The sequence below is a fragment of the Panthera pardus genome, unplaced genomic scaffold (genome assembly GCF_024362965.1).
Source record: "Panthera pardus isolate Hobbes unplaced genomic scaffold, ASM2436296v1 HiC_scaffold_7, whole genome shotgun sequence".
NCBI lineage: Eukaryota > Metazoa > Chordata > Mammalia > Carnivora > Felidae > Panthera > Panthera pardus.
This window is the reverse complement of record NW_026527002.1, coordinates 9,054,955-9,078,182: the sequence shown is the minus strand read 5'-3', so window position 1 is coordinate 9,078,182 and position 23,228 is coordinate 9,054,955. Positions and strand designations below refer to the sequence as shown.

General features: G+C 42.5%; 1 pseudogene; it reads right to left on the bottom strand.

Moving 5' to 3' along the window:
- Positions 1-10,276: 10,276 nt before the first annotated feature.
- Positions 10,277-10,578, bottom strand: LOC109250225 (U6 snRNA-associated Sm-like protein LSm3; annotated as a pseudogene).
- Positions 10,579-23,228: the final 12,650 nt, after the last annotated feature.

Genomic DNA, 23,228 nt, shown 5'->3' with positions numbered 1-23,228 from the left:
AGCCACCTCTATTTAGGTGGCAATGATTTAAGAATTAGAAATAGTAACCAGCATTCTTAATATTTGCCTCTTTACTCCTACATAATATTTTCTCTAAACATCATATGTTGAGAAAAAAATACCCTCTAATTGGAAATGCAGTGCTAACAATTCACAATCCTTAGGAAGACATTAAAAGATGACGGGGCGCCTGGGTGGCTTGGTCGGTTAAGCGTCCGACTTCGGCTCAGGTCATGATCTCACGGTCCGTGAGTTCGAGCCCCGCGTCGGGCTCTGTGCTGACCGCTCAGGGCCTGGAGCCTGTTTCAGATTCTGTGTCTCCCTCTCTCTCTGACCCCCCCCCCCCCGCTTCTCTCTCTCTCTCTCTCTCCAAATAAATAAACTTAAAAAAAAAAAAAAAAAAAAAAAAAAAAAAAAAAAAAAAAAAAAAAAAAAAAGATGATAAAATTTTCTGTCTTGACAAGAGTTGAGTTTGATCTTCCTTAGATAAGTGTTGATTTTTTATTCATTTTTTTAATTTTTTAATTTTTTTAAATTTATTTTGAGAGACAGAGAGAGAGCGCAAGCAGGCGGAGGGGCAGAGAGAGAGAGAGAGAGAGAGAGAGAGAGAATCCCAAGCAGGCTCTGTGCTATCTACGCAGAGGTTGCTTGGGGCTCAAACTCACAACCTGTGAGATCATGACTTGAGCCAAAACCAAGAGTCGGATGCTTATCCAACTGAGCCACGCAGACCCCCCCACCAAGTGTTGATTTTTTTAAAGCAATTGTAATACCAGAGAGCTAATATTGGAAGTGGGAAAGGATTACCAGTGACATTGATAGATTAGTAACTGTATTTATAATCTGCTAGAGATTTTGGCCTCATTTCTTGTGCCTCGTATTTTTCAAATTAAAAAATCATAGGCAATATTATGTGACAAAGGATCCAATATTCCACCTCCCACTAGATCCTCTGATAACAATTTGACCAATGCTATTAATAAGCGACATCTGTATACGTGAACATTATGCCGGAAGTAATTTTGTCACATGTACACTGTGTGTAATAAGAAAACCTGAGCATTTGCCAGCTTTAAAGAGTGCTCCGGTTTGATTAAACTTCAAAAAGCCACTTACATATGTAACTGAAACAAGTGATAATATACTTTACTACATTTTTAGTAATTTTCATTATCCATTTAAAAAAAAAAAACTAGATAATTGGCTTTCAATGATGACATCTTAATTCCCATCAATTTAAATTTTACCACTAGAAATAAATGACCCATTTGCTGTAACCGCTCACAAATCATATTTCTCTCCTCATTCCAATGCTCGTTCTCCACATTTTTTTAACTATAAAGGTATCCACTGGGTCTCTGAAAGGAAAAAGGTGATAATGATCAAAGGGGTTGTGTGTATTAAAGAACATACACTGATGTACATTTATGCTCTCACCAGCTGGTTTGTATGCGCATCAAGAGACTGTGGTGTTTGTTCCCGAATCTATTTATGCCACTTTTATTAGTTATAATAATTATGTAAATTAATAAACTATCACAGAAGCCATGAGTTACAAGGATGAAGAGAGAGTTGTTTCTAATAAAAAAATGTATATAATAATATATATTAATATATTATATTATATTATATATTTTTAATGTATTATTAATATAGATCATATATTATTTATATATTAATTAATATATTAATATATTATTAATTATTATATTATTAATATATATTAATTAATATATTAATATATTGATATATATTATTGACATGTATTAATTAATATATTAATATATTATTGATATATATTAATTGGTATATTAATATATTAATATATTGTTGATATATATTAATTAATATATTAATATATAAATGTATTATTAATATATATTATTAATATATTAATGTATTATTAATATATATATTTTTAAGCTTATCTAGTTATTTTAAGAGAGAGAGAGAGAATCTCAAGCAAGCTCCGCACCATCAGAGCAGAATCCGATGCGGGGCTCAAACTCACAAACCGCGAGATCATGACCTGAGCGGAAATCCAGAGTCAGATGCTCAAACAACTGAGCCACCCAGGCACCTCTCTAATAAAACTATATCGAATACTTTGGAAAGACTAAAGAAAGGCAAGACATTAAAAACTATTTCCTTTGGTGTGGCAAGACCATTCTCAAAGTTTGGAGGGAAAAAAACCATAAGAAAAGAAGAAGCATTCTCTTCTAAATTTAGTTTGTTTTCAAAAAGACCTAGGTGATTATTCATCTTCTAAAAAGGTGAAACTGGAAATCATAGATTTCAGTTGCATAACAGGGAAACCTGCCCCTTATATAAAAAAGAAAGTGAGGAACTGAAATCCACAGAACCATATTCGACATAACAGCCTTGGCCATACATTCAAATATTATAAATTAACGTCCTTTTTATAGGTAAAATCGAGCTAAAGCGTGTAAGATGTGTGTGTGTATATTCATTTTAATTCTCTGCCTCAGTCTGATCTTTCCGTTAATTAATCAAGTACTCATCCTCAGCGCACATCTGCTGTAACATAAACATTGGAAAGCTTTTGTTTTCCCCGCTAAGGAAAGGCAAAGGCTGCCTCTGAAGAACTGTGGGGAGAAGAGTTGGAGCTTCGGAGAAAGCAAGAAGGAGCTGCATATTTAAGCATCTTGGATTGTAGGGGTGAGGTCCCAACTGAGTCTGAAGAACATTCACGTCCTCTAGGACGTGACGACGTCCTAGAGGTCCTCTAGGACCAGCCTGCCTGGAGGGTTTTCTCCGGCACCCCTCTGCTGCTTGGATACACCCAATGGGAACGTGGGTGTCCGAGTTCATTCAAGGTCAGAGTTCTACCAGGTGGGTGGGGCCAAAGCAGAGGACAGCACCAGAGGTGATAGGATTTGCCAGAGTGATCATCATAACGAATCACAGAATGCACGCTAAACAAGAAAGAGTAACAGGTTGAGGGCCGGCGGATGGCAAGTTCACAAATTCGAATTTGCCGGGAGGTCGCAGAATCGTTGCTGCAAGAATACTTCTGCATGGGAGCAAGAATACTTCCTACATCATAGGAAGCTGTGGTTGGGAGGCGTTCATCTGAGACTTCCAAGGTGGTACCGTTGAGAGTGAAGATACGGTGCAAGACACGACTTTGGGAGAGCTGGGAAGCTAACATGAAGGACGGCAAAGTCACCTATGAGGATGGCAAGGGTTCGGGTACAAAACCAAGGCCGCCATCTAGGGTCTGATGCAAACAGGGTTTTGATGGCTACAAAGCAGGGGCCGCTTATTCAAGTCAATGATGCCAGCTTCAAAGAGAGCGTGCTGTTTTTATCTTACTTTACTTTTTCTTTCGAAAGAAAAGGAGACCCAGTGGTCTGAAAATGACACCGTTGGGGAGCAGGGGAGCGAGGGTAACGTCTAAGGCAAACCTGAGTAAAGAAGAAGGGCCTTTTTTTTGAGGAGGCCTCGGGAGAAATGTTATCAAAGAAAGCTGGCTTGCAGGCAAAAAGTTAGGAGAAGTTTCCCAGACGATGAAGAAGATGCCGAACCTGTTAAGGACATGGGGACATTCACCATCCGGATGAGAGCTATCAGTTTGGGACCAGAGAGCCAGCAAGCGGCTCTGCCAGAATTCAAAGCCAAGTGTGTCTGACTCCCCAGCTGGGCCGTGCTGCTTATCAGCAAGAGAAAATTCACCCAAATCAGTGAATTGGGTGTTGGACATGGGGGAAAGCATTTTCACACTTCTTTCGTTCGTCTCTTTACCTCTTGACAATTTCTAGGACATAAGGATTGTTACAGGGGCATATGCAGGTAGCTGAGCACAGAAGACAGAAAAGTGATGCAGTCCCAGAAAATACAGATTCTAGAAGCTCCCCCTACCTCCAGAAACTTGATGTGAACGGAACAACTCAGGTGAGTCTTTGGAGCCGGCAGACAGAGTAAATCGACTGAGACAACGAAGTTACTTGAGAGCTTATGAAGCACTTTTCATAAACTGTTATTGCATGGAATGCTTCCCTCAAGAAACTATTCAAAATGAAAATGACAACGAGAAGATCAAATTCTCATCAAAGCTGATTATTCCGGCTCAAAGAGTATGCAAAATATCTTGGAGGCATGTGCACTCTGCTTAATGCATCTCATTTAGTATTCATTGTCTTAAATATCACATGCAATTGATGAAACATTTTTTGGAACGTTCTATCCCTAAACCTTTCTAAATAAAATTGTGCCACCCAAGATCTAATATTCTGACTGAATTCATCTTTCGACTGTGAGGGATCTAGAGTACAAGGTCAAAGAAAGTAAAACTGGGATGTTGGCTATGTGTATTTAACCCTCTAAAATAAAAAAATGGAGAGACATGATGAATTAATGTAGCATCCAGCGGATCCCCGTCAATTCCAGATTGGAAAATTCCTATAACATGAAACGATTAGCCAGAGTTTTCCAGAGCAGTGGGCCACCACAGCTCTCCTTTTCCCCAAACTATTTAGAAAGCAAATGTAGTGAGGATTCTTTCTGCCCACAGATACACGTCTTACTAGTTTCTGATCCATAATCTGGGGAGCTGTGGTTCCCCAGTGATCCACATTATCTTTATTCCCCTAAGGTAACGTTCAAGAAAACATTTCTCCCAGCATTCTGGGTCCAGTGGCCACCTACCGTTTTCTCAGCCCAATACATTCAGGCCTTTGGCTTGAGACTCCACTGTCCCCTTGCACCTACCCGTGTAACGTGGGAAGCAGAAAAGGCCACAGGACATTGTGACCCTGGCCTCTCTTGACTAGTCCGGAGCCAGACTCAAGTCAGACCGATCAGAGTCCTCCTGGGATTTCAGAACCACTTGGATAGTAAAGCCCGGATGTTGTCAGTACCGTTGACTGCCTTGGGAGATCAAAGGGAGGCCATCTGCCCGACAAGAGAGGCGAATAAGGCCCGCGTGAATGCGTTGTCAGCAGTGATCCTGCTTGGAAAAACAGGGACGGAAGTGGAGAATAGACCCTCGTGTCTTCCTGTCCGTTGTTCACAGTATCCACCCGCATTCTTGTCCAAGGGCTTGTGAGACACCCCAGTGTCCTTGTCTCTTGAGACACGGCCTTCCCCATTTTGCTGATGTTACTGTACCTTGGAATTTTGCCCTCCAGACAAACCAAATACTAGGTATCCGAGAAGCCGTCGCACTGCACAATGTGCCTGGGGATATAGACTTTGTGATGTGGGAAGCGATAGAAGAAGGCCTCCATTGTTTGGTATGAACAAGCACTTTGAAATTATCTGTCTCAACCACGGTCTTTGGGTAATGACAGTAATAAGAATTAATGCTTTTCATGCGGTTAGAAAGTTCTAAGCACTGTGCCATGTGGATTACAGTCACGACTGCGTTCAAGCTTCATAGAGTACTTACAAGGAAGTTGAAGTTCAGAGAACTCAAGGGAGACGGACAGAGAGACCCCTCCCAGGTCCATCATTAAGGAAGGACCTACCCCAGCTTTAGGACTCCTGTCATCCCCTTCAGGGCTAGCCTGGAACTTTGGAGAACCTCCTCCTGCAGACCACACCCCTCCCAGTATGTAGCCCGCATCCAGTGACTGAGTGAGAGACATCGAAGACCAGCAACAACCTGCAGGAACTCTTAGCTCCAGAGTTCCTGGTAGGCTGGCTGAGGCCATCAGCTATATCTTGTGGTTCAAATTCCCTTCTGCCCACACCCGCTTCCTTCCCGTCCTTTCCGTAGTCGCTCTTTCCAGTGGTGTTCCTAATAAACACGTGAACACGACCAGCTGTCTCAGAGGCGGCTCCCTGGGACACCCGAATGTTGGCAGTTGGCAGTCCAAGTCCCTCCAGTGGGCAAGGGCAGAGCTAGGATTTGTGTTCGTCTTTCTGAGCCCAGGCACGTGCATTTCTCCTCCGTGATAACCACGGTACGTATCCGTGCAAACGATGATTGAGACGCCACTGTGTCATCACTATTCAGCTCACGATGCTTGCTTTGTCAGTAGAAATCCGGTCTTTTCTTCAACTATCCCAGAGAGGGAACTCTTTGAAATGTATAAAAAAATGAAACCGTGCTTACCTTCCTAGAAATACCTCTGTAAATACGTAAAGCCCAACATTAGAAAGTGAAAGGCATAATCAGTAACTGTTCTCACTGACCACAAAGAGAATAATTCATCTGTGAAAAGCCATGATGTTCTGCCTTTTCATCACTGCTACAAAATACATATCTGTGTGATGTAGTACACGTAAATCTCAATTCCAAATAAAATTTGGACTGATCATTTCTCATAAATCGTTGTCTTACTAATGCTGAAAGATTCAGACCTGGAAGCCGGTGGGGTGGGGGGGGGGGAATCTGGAGGGCACATGAAAATGTCAGAATTTCCCATGCATGGTCTTGATTCTTTTCCTATTAATGAGGAATTTGTATTCAGCTTTTTAGAATAACTAAACTCACCAACCAACCACCCACCCCCTTTGCAATCCCTAGGGGTTACTTAGAAATGGTCTTTATGTACAAAGATTACGGAAAGTCCTCACAAAAATTTGACCCACTGGAGGGAAAAAAAAATAATATAGTTTCAAAGACTCTTCTGGGTTTTTTTCCAACAAACTGATGGACATTAAGAAGTTAATGGGTAGGTGGCCTTTAATGAATCCCATTTTTTCCCCCCTAGACCTGGAGGGAATGGAGATCTGGCAGGAGAACAGAGGTAGGCCAACACCACTGTGAGGGAGGCCAGCCAGGCAGATGTTATCCCAATTAGGAAAATATTTTTCTTCCTTAATGTGGATTAGACCCTACTGCCCTGAGAAGTACCTCAGATGTGTGTGTGTGTGTGTGTGTGTGTGTGTGTGTGTGTTGTTTGATTTAATACTTAGCTCCTGGATGACCCTGAAGCTTGAAGAGGCACATCTCGGTCAAAGGAGTCCCAACTGCACAGCAAATACCTAACTGCAACTTTGTACTGACTTGGGATTGTGTCTCTAAAGTCCACTCCGGGGCAGCATGTGGAATGAGCATCCCGCCCACCCACCATTCTAGCACCACACCGACCCCGGATGGAAGCTGGTCAGAACAACTCAGACATCAGGAAGTCCACGCTCCGGTAGGTACCTGCCCTGGCTTGTTGAGGGACATGAGGAAAAGGGGAGGCGGAGCCTGTGGAAGGAAAGATAGGGTTTCCCTGAATGGGAGGCTCAATGGTGAGTTCCTGGCAAGGGGACTTGATGAAAACAGAACAGACGGGACCCCAAGGCCATCCCATGGTGTGTTTAACCTTTTCGTTGTGTTTGTTCTTTGAATTACGGAGACTTTTGTATGAATATATCATTTGGAAAAATAATAAAATGTTTCTAAAGCCTAGATTCTTCAGTTAGTTCTCCCTAACCAGTGTAATTGGATGCCGTGTAGTTTTGGGAAGGCTGCAACACGGAGGGTCAAGGAAGCAAGAACCAAGGCAGGGGTGGCCTCGTGTCCATCCAGGTGCCGCTGTCCCTGGGAACTTAGCAGTAGCTCCTCAAGGGGGCTGATGACGAGGAGCTCCAGGGGGTGGGTCCTGGTGGATAGGAGAGGATGAGAAAAGAAGTAACCAGGAAACATCTCAAAAGCAGGTACCAGTCTCTCTGCCACAGACATCTTATAAATGTTTAATGTTTTTTCTATTTATTCGAGAGAGAGAGACAGAGCACAAGCGGGAGAGGAACAGAGCGAGAGACGGACACAGAATCCGAAGTGGGCTCCAGGCTCTGAGCTGTCAGCACGGAGCCCGACATGGGGCTCGAACTCATAAGCCATGAGATCATGACCTGAGCTGAAGTCAGACGCTTTACCGACCGAGCCACCCAGGCGCCCCGGTCACAGATACTTTAAAAGCAGGTGACCTTCAAGACAGGGGGAGTCTACTGCTTCTCGAAGATCCTTCTTTGGAGGGACTGGCTGCTTGGCACCCAATCTAATGTATCACACATTGAACACCTGTTGAATTTTATTTAGTGGCTGGGCCAGTGGGTCTTATGTCCTGTTTGTGTATTTAAAAACTTTAAATTTTTTTTTAACGTTTATTTATTTTTGAGACAGAGAGAGACAGAGCATGAACAGGGGAGGGTCAGAGAGAGGGAGACACAGAATCTGAAACAGGCTCCAGGCTCCGAGCCGTCAGTCCAGAGCCCGACGCGGGGCTCGAACTCCCGGACCGCGAGATCGTGACCTGAGTTGAAGTCGGACACTTGACCGACTGAGCCACCCAGGCGCCCCCAAAATTTTAATTCGTTGCTGGCATTTGAAAATTGGGAGCTTTCCATGAAAATTCAGGTTTCTAGTTCTTTAAAAGCAGCACTACCGAGCGCATGTTCTAGAATACCCAACACCCCAGCAAGGAGTAAGCAGCTACAGCTGCCTCTCGACGGGGAGCTCACACTCCACAGTTTCACCCAGCGGTCCTGCCCTCACTCAGAGTTGGCCTGGACCCCCTCGTGTCTGTGTGCCCCCCGGATCCAGGAGAAGTGAAGAAAGGCTCACCGTGCAAACCATTTCATTTTTCACATATTGACTTCTGCGATTTAAGGGAAACAACTTTGCAAAACAACTAATGGAAATGACATCTGGTTTGCAGCTAAGACCCTAGATTTCAAACACTCTCAAACACACACACACACACACACACACACACACACACACTTTCCACAACTTTGAGTTGCAAAATTGGCGAAAGCCGGGAGACGTTGGGAAAGCAATTTTCTACACACTTGAGGTGGCCTCCGAGTCCAAGGACTTTGAGGTGAATATCTTAGAATGTCATCACTCAAGTCACAAATGTCCTATTTATAAATACGAGGGGAGAGAGCAACTATTCTCCGGTACTGATTTTCCTACGTATTGCTTTTCTGGGCGAGGCATGGTATCAGCAAGTTATCACACACAACCCAGAGCAGACCCATTTCACATTACCAAACACCCTTCTCGATGCATCTGGACTGTACATAGTAAGAAGTCGAAATGAGACTGTATTGCCCATGTTCCCACGAACCGCAGATTTTAAAATGCCCAAATCCACAGCGAATATATAGATTTTGGTGAGGTGTCTATGAAAAGATCTTGGATCTTCACAGAGTATGTTTCCTGGGCAATTTCTACAAATGCTTCCAAAAGGGCCTCCCTTCTGTCCCCAGCTTACTTGGTTAACATATGAAATGCCCTTTGTTTTAGTTGTGTTGGTCTTTACAATGAAGTTATTTAGAACTGCTTCCCCATGGTCTTCCCAGTCCCAGTCCTCGTAGGAGTCGGTAAGAAAGTTCGGTCTGTAGAGAAAAACGACCCTGAATGAGTGATTCTGGTCTGGGGAGCTCTACACGATACAAATGAGCGCCGATATGCTGATCTCGTGTAGTTTCTAGCGTCGTTGGCACTTTCCTTAACTATTTCACTCTCAGATTTAGGAGCACTCAGCAAAGCAATTCACAAAGGGGGAGCTGGGGAAGGAGATGACTCCAAGCTCGTGGGTTAACGTAGCTCCATTTTTCAGTGAAGGTTATTATGTGAATGCTGCAAGGCTAGGACATGACTAGAAGGAAAAAGCAGTCAGGCTGAGCTCGGAAGGAAGCATGCTGAGTGGGTACTGGGCGGAAGTGCCCCCCCACGATGTGATTCTTCGTTCTCCTCCTCATCCTGCTCTGAGCATCCTGCCCTTGACTCCACTTTCTATGGCACCGGAAGAAGACACGGGCATGGAGGCAGAACATCTGAGGGTTTTTCGTGTGTGGTTTTTTGGTATCCTTTTCCTGCCTCTTGGAGAGCACATTTTTTGAAAGTGTTGGAAAAAAAAATAAAAATGCCCTTAGCTTAAGAAATTTTGTGTTATCAAAAAACATAAATTAAAAAAAAAAAAACAGGCATCTGGGTGGCTCAGTCGGTTAAGCGTCCAACTTCGGCTCAAGTCATGATCTCATGGTTCGTGGGTTCGAGCCCCGCGTCGGGCTCTGTGCTGACGGCTCGGAGCCTGGAGCCTGCTTTGGATTCTGTGTCTCCCTCTCTCTCTTTGTCCCTCCCCCACTCACACTCTTTTTCTCAAAAATGAATAGATGTTAAAATTTTAAAAAGAAAAAAAAAAAGGATTTTGAGCTATCTGCAAATCAACTCATTTCAGGAGTGGAAGAATCTTTGGTCATTTCTTCATATCAAAATTTACACAGATTCCTGTTTGCGATGTCTTCGGTATTAAAAGAGGCAATCATACCAAGTCTCCTGTATTCCATACACGGTAAATTCTTTGTTTCAGCCAACTCTTAGCAGAGGGGCAACTAGAACAACACCATCTCCCTAGACAAAGAGCATTGAATATTCCATGTTGTTGATTTATATCTCTCTTCGTATGTTTCCTCATCGATTTCTATAGTAGTCGTAGTTTCCCCCACATCTCCCAATATCACCTTTCAATGCTGGTCATAAGCATGTAATCTGCCTCGGGGCTCGTTTCTCATTTTCACGTAAATTCGCCCAACCAGGGTGAGCCTGATAGGAGACAGACACTCTTCCACGGTGTTGGTGGTTTGTTGCTGGTCCACACCATCTGCCATGTTTCAAACCCTGAGCCTTTCAGAACATCTGAGTTTTTGTTTTCTTCAATTTTTTTTATGTTTATTTATTTTTGAGAGAGAGAGAGACAGAGTGTGAGCAGGGGAGGGGCAGAGAGACAGGGAGACACAGAATCCGAAGCAGGCTCCAGGTTCTGAGCTGTCAGCACAGAGCCCAACGCGGGGCTCGAACTCACGGACCGAGAGGTCATGACCTGAGCTGAAGTTGCACGCCTAGCCAACTGAGCCACCCAGGCGCCTCAAACATCTGAGTTTTAATCCAGATCCGTCACTTGTTTTATGACTGCCTAGTTTACTTTGTTTTCCTGATCTTTACTTTTGCTCTCTGTTTAATGAGGATAATCCTGCAGGATTGTCGCGACAATTCATTTATTATGTCAACAAGTATCAACTGAGTTTTTAGTTGAGCACTAACTAGATACTGTTCTAAGATGCTGGAAATACAGTAATTGGGGTGGGGGGCCGTGAGCAGGATCAAAATTTCCATGTTTATGTTGCTTATATTCTAGGGAAGATACCACAAGTAATATAACATTAACATTACATTACTGTAATGCTCTAGGATACTAGATATAAGGTAGTAAGAGCTAATATGAAGGGAAAGACTAAAACAGAGAAAAAGGACAGAGTGCCAGGGGTCAGTGGTGATCTTTAGCGAAGGTGATCATGAGATCTCTTGAGGGAAGAGGTGACGTCATATCAGAAATTGGAATAGATCAGCAAGTGAGTGAACCATTAAAGGGCAGCAAGTGAAAATGGATTTATTTACAGAGCAGCTACCATATTAGCTGATTCATGACGGAAGTTCGAGAAACAAAATAACATCAAGGATTGCCCCAGCAATTTTAAGCGAGCTTGAGGTTTACCAGACGGAGTGTCCTGCTCCAGAGCTTTCCTTTAGCAGAAAACCCTTCCTTCCTCTCCTCCACCTTCCTTCCTTCGTCCCTCTTTCCCTCCCTCCGTTCGTCCCTCCCTTCCTCCCTTCCTTCCTTCCTTGCTTCCTCCCTCCCTTCCTTCCTTGTTTCCTTCCTTCCTCCCTTCCTTCCTTGTTTCCTTCCTTCCTTCCTCCCTTCCTCCCTCCCTTCCTTCCTTCCTTCCTCCCTTCCTTCCCTCCTCCCTGCATCTTTTCATTCAATAAATATTCACGTTAGGAACTGAAGAAGACACGATAAGTTGATCACCGACCGAAACAAAATGGAGTCCTGGAGAAACACCTAAAAGTAAGACCAGGAATCTGCGCAGCTGAGAGAAAGGCACCTACAGGGAGGTGAGAAGGCCAAAGACAACATTAAGGCCATCTTACGTTTTTGCCCTGAGATGGCCATGAAGGTTCTGGAAAATCTCTAAGGCTTCCTGACATACCAATAACAATTCTGTTGTTTTAGATATTTACAATAGAAAATTGTTTGGGCATTCAACATTTTATTACACAGTGAGGTCTTGGCACTGGTAGAGTAGCTTGTACCAAACTACCACTCCTGGCAATGAAAATGTTAAACTCTGGAGCAAATGTGACAGGACAGCAGCTTTCAGACAGTAGAGGACAAGCAAACCTCGGCAGAAAGTGGAGGAGACACGCACCGAGCCATCCAGCCTTCTCCCAAGTCAGTCCACGTGGCCCACAGGCACACACGTTAGGCAGAAAGCAGCCATCCTGGCCCCGGAAGAGTCAGGTTAGAATTCAAGGCCGTCGGTGCAGTGAGCATTCGAAGCCGGAAATCCCAGAGAAAAGGATGCGGCCGAGAGGACAGCCCTAATACCTGCACTCGAATTCCTCCCGAATTCTGTGCTGTCTTTGAACTTCATATACAGCAAAGAAGTGGAAGATCCCAGCTGTGAGCAGCAGGTGCCTGAGGCTGCGGAGATGGCACCGGAAGTTCAAGCCTCACCACGTTAGAAGGACTTGGGACCACGCAGACTTTCCCTGAAAACTCCAGAAAGGCTCCAAGCTACGAGTAAGCACATTGCTACCTTATAGCTACAGTTCGAATACATACGGGAAAACACTAGTGCTAATTCCAAGACTAAGGACCAACTTCTTAAAACTAAGGGCAAAATCGGAATCCATCCACCCTAAAAAAGAGACTCCTCCTAGCCCAAGTATTACCGCCGGTAACTTTTTCAACGCTTCTGAAATAATTTTCGACATACAGAAAAGTTGCAGATACAGCACAGAGAGCTCCCGTATACACGCCACCCGCCTTCTGCTAATGCTACTGTCTTGCAACCTCATAGTACAATGATCAAAGTCATAACATTACCACTGGTACTATACTAGTCTATTCACTAAACTTCAAACTAGACATTCTTCAAATTTCATCAATTTTCCCACTAACGTCATTTTCAGTCCTAGGGTCCAACCAGGATCCCAGGATACTCTAAATGGTCTTTTCAAGGGCGCCTGGGTGGCTCAGGTGGTTAAGTATCTGACTCCTGGTTTCAGGTTAGGTCACGATCTCATGGTTTGTGAGTTGGAGCCTCACATGGGGCTCTGTGCTGAGCAGAGCCTGGTTGGGATTCTCTCTCTCTCTCTCTCTCTCTCTCTCTCTCTCTCTCTATCCCTCCCCAGTTCATACTGTCTCACTCTCGCTCGCTCTCTCTCTCTCAAAACAAATTAACTTAAAAACAATTTTTTAATTAAAAATAAATAAATTATCTTTTTATCTCCTCCAATCCCCAGTCTTTCCTTGTCTTTTTTGACCTCGGCACTTTTAAAAAATGTTGGTCTTATCATTTTGGTCCTTGGTTTAGGTTTATCTAATGTATTCTCATGATCATACCGAGATTATGCATTTTATGCAAAAAATGGCACAGAAGTGATGTTGTATCAGGTGTCAGGTGACACGTGATGTCATTATGTCTTATTTCTGGGGCTGTGAACCTTGATCTTTGGGTTACGATGGTGTCTGCTGGGTTTCTCCACTGTAAAGTCCCTATTTTCTTTTTTACTACTGATGAATATTTATGAGAAATACTTTAAGACGAGGCATACTGTTTCCAAAATTAGCATTTGGGGACCAATGGCTGGACCTTGCCTGCGGCCATTATCGTTGTGGTATTTGCCCCAAGCTAATCTTACATTTCCTTCACCCTTTCTACACATCTCTTAATTTGAATTCTTCTGTAAGAAAGAGCTTTCTCTTTGCTCCCACGCATCTATTTAGTCAATTATTTATTGGTCTCATCATGGACCCAGGATGCTTGTTTTATGACTTATAATCCAATGTGAGCATTATTTTCTTGCTCAGTCCGTTCCAGTTTTGCCCACTGGAAACTCCTTCATGTTGGCTCCTGGGTCCTTTCAGTCAGCTTCCCAATCTCCCATTTTTTTATTGAGCGTATTTTTACTTTCATCACCCCAAGGAACTACCATGCCTTTCACTGAATAACATATCCGAATAATTTCACAGTTGAGAGAGTGGCTGACCACCAAGAGAAAAAAAATAGTTAACAGAAACAATCTGACAGACAATCCAAATATTGAAATTACTTGGCAGATTTAAAAAGTAATCAGGATAAATATGTAAAAGAATCTGTAGGAAAGGAGAATGATCAAGGTGAAAAGATAAAAAAAATTCAGGAGAGATGGAAACTGAAACAATTGGGGGAATCCTAGCACTGAAAAATATGATATCTAAAAATCTAGAACAGATTTGAACTACCAGCTTGATCATATGTTCATATATTTTGACAAATCTTTGCTATTTTTCCTCAGGGTTACTTTTAGAAAATAGAAAACTTTAATGAGACATTTCAGTGCTCTTTTGTGTTTGTCTCTGATGCCACCCCCCTCCGTCCCCAACCAGAGCTTATTATCATTCTTAATTTAGAAAGAATCTTTAACATAATAAATGTTTATTTATTTTGTTTATTTTGTTGTTATTTATTTGTTTATGTACATAAACAGTATGTAGTATTTTTACGCTTTTGCGTAAAAATACATGCATTGAGTCACTTCATTTTCGTAATATTTCGATGAGGTATCATTGCCCTATTTTATAGACAACAGAGCAAAAATTTAGGGAATTAAATAACCTGCCCCCTAAAAGCACGATGGGACCTTTGTTCTATTTAATTCCAGCAGCTGTGCCTTTCTCACTACCCCCATTCATTGAGGTTTACTTATTTTTATCATATTATATTTGCTTGTACCAATACTGTATTCCTTCTGCACGAAAGTGAATTTTATGTGTTCTCTTAAAATTTGTTTTTATACACCATGTCATTTAAAAAAATTCTTTTAATGTTTATTTTTGAGAGAGAGAGAGGAAGCACAAGCGGGGGAGGGGCAGAGAGAGGGAGACACAGAATCCCAAGCAGGCTCCCGGCTCTGAGCTGTCAGCACAGAGCCTGATGTGGGGCTTGAACCCACAAACCGTGAGATCATGATCTGAGCCAAAGTCAGACACTCAACCGACTGAGCCACCCAGGTGCCCCACACCATGTTATTTTTTATATTTATCTATACTGATATTAATTCATTAATTCTAGTATGTTATTTTATTTCTTGAATGCATCAACATTACATCATCTACTCTCTTTTGAAATACATAGATCATTTCCAGTTGTTGAGTATTCAAAATAGTCTTGTCATAAACATTTCTGTGCACATTTCCTTGAACACATGTGAGACATTTTTCCTATCATACATTTTTATGAGCGGAATTTCTGGTCTTAGCGTTGCTCCAATGTGATCGCACCTATTTGCATGGCTAAAAGCGGTGTGTGATTTACCTGTTTATTTTTTGTTCCACCTACTTGCCAAAACTTGGCATTATTAGCCTTTTAAGTTGTTTCCAATCCGATGGGTGTAAATGTAATCGTACCGGATTGTTTTAATCTACATTTACTGTGTAGGTGGTGAGATTGTCACATATTTATGATATATTCAGATTTCCTGTCTGTAAATTACCTATTCATCTCCCGTGTCCATTTTCTATTGGGTGATCTGTCTGTGCATGATTGCCATGTAAAATGTTCTTTATAAATTCTGAATAATGATCACTGCCAATTATATGCTTTTTATTTTTTACTTATTTTTTTAATATTTATTTTTGAGAGAAAGAGAGAGTGTGAGTGGGGGAGGGGCAGAGAGAGAGAGAGAGAGACAAAGAATCCAAAGCAGGCTCCAGGCTCTGAGCTAACAGTACAGAGAGCTCAACGTGGGGCTTGAACTCACGAACCACAAGATCATGACCTGAGCTGAAGTCAGGCGCTTAACTGACTGAGCCACCCAGGCGCCCCCAATTACATACTTTTTAAATATATCCTCCTGGTCTATAGTTTACTACAGCTGTTTATGGTATCATTTGTTGAACAGAAGATTTAAATTTTAAGTATATATACGTATATATATATATATATATATGTATATATAAGTATATACGTATATATATGTATATATAAGTATATATGTATATATAAGTATATATATGTATATATAAGTGTGTGTATATATATATATATATATATATATATATGCCTTATTTAAGAAAGTCTTCCTGATTCCTATAGCTTTGCAATTATATGGAAAACTCTCTCAAGTTGTTCTTTAAAATATCTTAACTACTCTTTAGTCTTTACTCTTCATGGGAATTTTAGAACCAACTTGTCAGCTTCCACAAAAGAAATTCTATCGGGGTTTCTGGAAGGAGTTTGCATTGAATTTATAGATTAATTTGGGGGAGACTGGTACCTTTGTCATATACTCATGAAGTTCATCTCATTTATTCATGTCACTTCGTTTATTCAGATCTTGGTTTTACATCTTTCAATAATACTTTAAAGTTTTCTCTCTACAGTTCTTACTGTCCTTTTATTGGATTTATTCCTAGATACCATATGTTTTTGTTGTAATTGGGAATATAATTTGCTTTTGTTACATTTTCTAATTAGTCGTTACTGGCGTAATGCTGTTGCTTTTTACTGTGACCGTGGAAATCTCTGAGTTCTCAGAGTCAGTTTTGATAGTGACAGGAATAAAAGTGATAGGTATGAATATGTGGATGGTAAAGCATTATTCATTCAGACTCAGATGCAGTGGCCACATAAAATGGACTCTTAAAGGGCACCTGGGTGGTGCAGTCGGTTAAGCGTCCGACTTCAGCCAGGTCATGATCTCGCGGTCCGTGAGTTCGAGCCCTGCGTCAGGCTCTGGGCTGATGGCTCGGAGCCTGGAGCCTGTTTCCGATTCTGTGTCTCCCTCTCTCTCTGCCCCTCCCCCGTTCATGCTCTGTCTCTCTCTGTCCCAAAAATAAATAAAAAATGTTGAAAAAAAAAATTAAAAAAAAAAAAATGGACTCTTAAGCTCTCCTTCTCCAGACATGGGTTGCCCACAGTTTGGAGACCGCTGGTTTGCATCCTACCATTTTAGAATGATCTGAGTAGAAGGAATGATTGTCCCGGAAACTCAAGCTAGATCAGAGTGATCAGTTTGTTTGCCCATCCCCTTTTCTCTGGTGCTTATGTTTACTTTAATACAATTCAGGAAACATTTGGCATCTGGCCTTTGTTGTAGGCCACTTCTTGGCCTTGGGATTATGGGTGAATGCAACCCCAGCTATGGTGCTACCATTGGTGGGTCTCAAATTCAGTCCAGGGTGAGCGGGTAGCAAGGTGTTTTCGATGAAGAGGCTCCATGGGGACAGATGAACCAGGCAGCAAGGATATAAGCTTACTGGTTTTTTCTTTCAGTTAGTATTTTCATGTAAAGGAAATTAAGGGGCACTTTACATGCATTGAGTCACTTCATTTTCGTAATATTTCGATGAGGTATCATTGCCCTATTTTATAGACAACAGAGCAAAAATTTAGGGAATTAAATAACCTGCCCCCTAAAAGCACGATGGGACCTTTGCTCTATTTAATTCCAGCAGCTGTGCCTTTCTCACTACCCCCATTCATTGAGGTTTACCTATTTTTATCGTATTGTATTTGCTTGTACCAGTACTGGATTCCTTCTGCACGAAAGTGAATTTTATTATCGAAGAGACATTTTAGAGGCTCAGTTAATCAGTTACTCAGTTGGTCAGTGACTGAGGCGGGCCGTGCAGAGCCGCCTGGGCTGTGAGCTTGATGGTCCTGTGGAATGACAGTGGTGAGGGCAGGTCCGGTAGCTGATCCCCAGCTTTACCACACACCCCTTTACATGCTGCAATCAGCACGGATGTGTAAAGGCTAATTAAGGGAACATGATGGGAAGACTCTTGGCTCTTAGAAATCACCTCTTGTTAAGTAAACGATCCGGAAGAAAAATCGCCACATCTAATCACGAAGACCAGAAAAATCAATGGCTATGATGCAGAAAGCTTTGACAAGCTGCAGAGAGTCTTCTCGGAACCGAACAAGGGAGTTCGGAAGGGAAGAGTTTATATTTCAGCAGCAAAAAATATTGTAAGGAGACATGCAAAAATTATATGTCAAGATGGTATTTTTGAACTAACATACAGCAAAATGACAAAACCTGCAACAATAGAGAATAGAGGTTAGAACCTATATATAGAATAGAATAGAACCCACATATGGGTTCATTAGATCACTTTAACCCCTCAGTTAACCTTCTTTCCTCCCCGCTTTGTGCCTTCGTTACCTGTAAAATATAGAAGACAAAAATGTAATGTCCGATAAATTGAGAATTTGGAGAATTTATTCCAAATTTATTCCTTTGCTGGCCTGGCCGAAATACGTCGTGCTACATGCGGAGATTCATAGTCAAGTGACAACGCTGAACTTCATTTTTGGTTATTTAAAATACTGAAGATACCTGAGGGCTCCTGGCTGGCTCAGTTGGTAGAGCGTGTGACTCTTGATCTTGGGGTCATGAGTTCAAGCCCCATGCTGGGCGTGGAGCCTACTTAAAATAAAATAAAATGAACGTATTCAATACGTTCATTCAATTCAATATTCAATAGAGAACGTATTCTCTATTATATATATATATATATATATATATATATATATATATATATATGGCAAGTCTTCTATAGTCAAAAAGGGACTAAACTAGAAGCTTACTCCTGAACATGCCATTAGATTTATAGTTTGGTGTATCTTTAAAAGCAAGTTTTTGAAAAGTCACGTAAGAGAATAATATACCTTTACTTGCACTCCAAATCGTCTTCAGTTTGTAGCTGCTTCCTCAGCCCTTCGTGGGAAACCTTCAGAGGGCTGTACTTCCAACTGAAGTCCTTCCTGGGAGCCATTCACGCTTCTTCTCCAGCCTGAGCCAACAGTTCAGACACCAGCAATGCTAACAGCAGTTTGTTGAAAATAAAACATAAAAAAGGAGAGGCAAACACGAAAACAACAGACAGCCTCCCGACAGTCCGACTCACCTTGGCAACCCAAGGAAGAGCTGACCCCACCACAGAGATGCTTCGTGGTCCCGTCGGTACATTTCCCATTCCCGAAAGACCTCAGTCGCACACGGGAGTCACAAAAGGAACGTGATTGCCTGCCGGGTTGAAATCTGGATCGAAGGAAGGAAAGAAAAAAAAACAAAAAAGGCCAGCCCTGAATTTCGTTATGCCTGGTTTAAATAGTTGTTCATACTCTGCATTCGAGGTAATGTTCATACTCCGCATTCGAGGTAACAACGGTTACACCGCTGCGTGTCATTTCGCCCAGTCCTCGAGGGACAAGTGAATCTCCGCGACATCAAAATGACACAGTTCACGTAAAGCATAAATGGAAGGGTAGCAATGCACCAACAATCGCCACCGTCTCTGGGTGTTTTCTATGCCCCAGGTACTGCTCTGTATTTAGAAATTAACCTCTCTCCCTTCACCTTGACAAAAAACGTTATAATGATAATGTGCTAACGCCTCGTATAGTCACTTAGGGGCCACATGCAATTCTTTCTGAACCCCTGTAGTCGCCACAGAGCCCTCCGTGGAGGCAGTGTTGAGGATTCCCATTTTAAAGCCTCGGGTTTTGCCCACAGCGGAATAATCAGGAAATGGACCGACAGGTTCTGATCCCAGGCTGGTAGGGAGCCCACACCCTCCTGCACGCCGCCGCCCGGCCTCTACCTCCAACTCCGCAGGGCAGACTGACAAACCTCCTCCACCTTACAGAGGAGAGGGCGGGAGCCTGGAGAGAATAACCCAGTCAAGGCCCCACAGCAGAGGCGCTGTGGTTCCTGCCGGGTGTTGACAGAGCCAAAGCTCTGTGTGCTCTTCATTGCGGTCAGGGAAACATCCAGTGGACACTCAAGTCTATCTGGAGGTGGCCCTCGAGGCCCGTCCAGAATCCACAGCCTGTCATGCAAATAGAAAGATCTGTTCTCTAATCATGTGTGGCATATGGTTAAAGACCAGTGCAATCTGGCAGGATTAGTAGGCCTGGTGCGGAATATACGACCGTCGTCTCTCCCCTCTGTTCAGAACAGATGGGATGGTAAAGGTGACGAGTTCACAGGGAAGGCCGGCGTTCACAAGATGCGAAGAGGGCATCGCGGGGTCTGAGGGGAGGGAGTGCCGGCTGATGGCTTTTCCTGTTTCCTCTGCGTTAGCTCGATATGTTCCAGTGTGAGAGGCACACAGACCTGTTGAAGGATAATTCAGCCGGCCGTAGCAAAATGGAAGAAAATATCATCGTGGGCCTGCACAGCTGCGCAAGTTACGCCAGGTTTCCTAAGCCAAAATCCAAGCCGTCTTAATGCAAATATAATTAAAAGCTGTGGTTGGCACATGATTACTAAATATATAGTAACCACCATGCTTCTTCCGGGTTTTCAGATTTATTCATCGTTTTCCTCGCTAGATCAGGCTAGTCATCTTGGAGAGTCACGGGCTAGTATTTTTTGTTGTTGTCTTTGTCCCGTAGGTAGACCTATTCATTCCAGCTGGCCAGCTGATCTTTGAGGAAGGACTTGACTCAGTCTTGAGTCTTACATTTAATTAAACCTGAGACTTTTGGCTTTTGGGTAAATGTTCAGTTGCTAGACCTATCAAGGTTTTTTAAAGGCTGCCCAGCATTTCACATTCAATCAACAATAGAAGGACTGATGAAGATTTACATGTTCTTCATGGAGTCCAAACCAGCGAATGAGGTAGGTGAAATTTTTCTAGAAACAGTTGGATAAGAGAGTGATAAGATAGAAACGACAATTGCCTAGAGGCTTATTTTAATGCCATTCTCCCTTCGCAAGATGCTGAATTTCTGGAAAGCAAGGTTCTGCTTTACTTACTAACCTTCATGCACCAAACACAATACCTAGGGCATAGTGAGTGCTTCGTAAATTTTTATTGAATGAATGAATGAATGAATGAATGAAGTGGGCATGAGACATGGGTAAGAAATATAGGTCACTAACTAGAAGGGTGATTTGTCACAGGAGACACATTCACACAACAAAAAGACTTTGAGGTACATTCTGAAATGTACATGATGGAAAGCTTATAAAATTTATATTAACTTTCATACATATATTATATATATATAATATGTGTGTATATATACACTATATATATATATATATATATATATATATATATATATATAAAATAAAACAATATATATAACAAATCACAAATAGTATTAACTGGGGAGAATCTTTCACCAATAGTGGCTCCCATCTAGCCTCTGATTGTGCTGGACCATCATCAGTCTGTCCTTGTTTAAAAGGACACATCCTTTCACAATATATACAAATACTGAATCACGTTGTACATCTGAGACTAGTATAATGTTATATGTCCATTATACCACAAGAAAGAATAAAACAAAATAAAAGGACACTTCCATTTAGATATTTACATTAACTGCACAGACATCTCAAGTTATCTTAAAAATTGAGCCAGGTTTGCCCCCTGACTTCAATGACTTCATTTTTATAGTTGTAGTTAATTCGCTGCTTCAAAGACATGTCACTACTGTTTTTTTTTTTATTAAAAAAATTTTTTTTAATGTTTTATTTACTTTTAAGACAGACAGAGACAGAGCATGAGTGGGGATGGGGCAGAGAGAGAGGGAGACACAGAATCTGAAGCAGGCTCCAGGCTCCGAACTGTCGGCACAGAGCCCGACACGGGGCTCGAACTCATAAACTGTGAGATCATGACCTGGGCTGCAGTCAGACGCTCAACCGACTGAGCCACCCGGGTGCCCCAAGACATGTCACTACTCTTTTAAAGTATGTTCTGCAAAATGACCACAACCTGCTTTCTTTCTTTTGCTCTCTGTCAGTGACAACCTTCTCTGTTTTGATGGTGAGAACGGATTAAATAGACTTCCTTGCTTGGATGTTAGCAGGAACAAAATAGCTCCCCAATGAAAATGTTTACTCCACTGAATAGTAGTGTGGCCGTTATGAAACTTATTTTGCTTTTAGTCAACCTTCCCACCCGCTACAGCCGTCTATGTCTGTAGTGTTATCTTTTCCCCATTCTCTAAGGATGGGTTCCCTGTCACTAAAATATTAATCACTTGCATAGCCCTGGCCCATTAAAATTATTTCTTACTAATTGCCTAATTTATTTTTTATAAGGTCCACTCTACAAGCCAAGGCCAGGGCTGTTTATGGGACTTGCCTCAGATTACATTCTCGAAAAGTAGCAGGGTTATTGCCTCTCAAGTCAAGACTGCTTTTTATCCTGCTGAAATCATTGCCAAATATCTTAAAAGATTTCCGCCAGTTTAACGCCAACACCTAGCGAGGGCAGGAATTTCAAGGGATTTCATCAAAAACATGTCATCGGGACTGGGATTTCCCCACTCCCTTAGCCACAAGGGGAGATGGCCTTCTGCGGCCAGCCTCGGGGCTGTGGGAAGGGCCGGAGGACTGCCGCCCCGAGGAACTTTCCCTCCTTTTGCAGAATGGTGCCGAGGAGGGACAAAGCGTCATCATTCCAGAAGCCGCGCACAGAGTCCTTCTCGGTGCTCTCCCCGGCACCCTTTCTGTCTCTGAAAATGTCTTTTTGCAAGAGAGTGATCCGCGTGTCATCGCACAGTTTCAAAACGATTCCAAAGACGGATCGTTTATTTGCGTCTGCAGTCATTATTTGCTCATTTCCATTTTATGACAGTCAGCTCTCTATTATCTCAGGGGCTGCTCCCTGAGTGTGTGGCTTCGCCGGCTCATTTGACCAGTCCCTTTCCTCTTCTGTTCTAAGTACCGTCCCATTTCCGCGCTCTCTCGGGACTTTGCCAAAATGCCAGTTGCAGAGAGCAAAGGAGAAAATAAAACGAGCTCAGCTTGCCATTTGCTCACAAGCGCAGTGTCTATCTTTCCTGTGTTTAATTCCTTGCTTGTGTTTGTAAGTTTACATTTGGCAGGGTGAAGGAGGCAGGGTGTGGAGGAGTTGAAAATACGGATTAAAATTGTTCTGATATTTCCAGTTATTGGTGGTCACTGTAACTACATGCAGGGAACAATCTAAGCCTTTTAGGGCAACTGAGTCACTTTTCTCTTCTCTGTTTTAAGGCAGATTAGACTTATTCACGGTCGAAAAATGGGATCATTCTCTACGTTAGAATTCATTAGTTACTGCTGGCTGAGAACACGCAATGCGGTGAGCTGACCGCCCCTAGCAAGTTCACCTTTTATTACGAAGCTGAGAGTTAAAGCAAAACTCAAGGCCCGTCTGGACAGGCACACAGCTCCATCAGAGAAATCTGGGCTCACGGCGCTG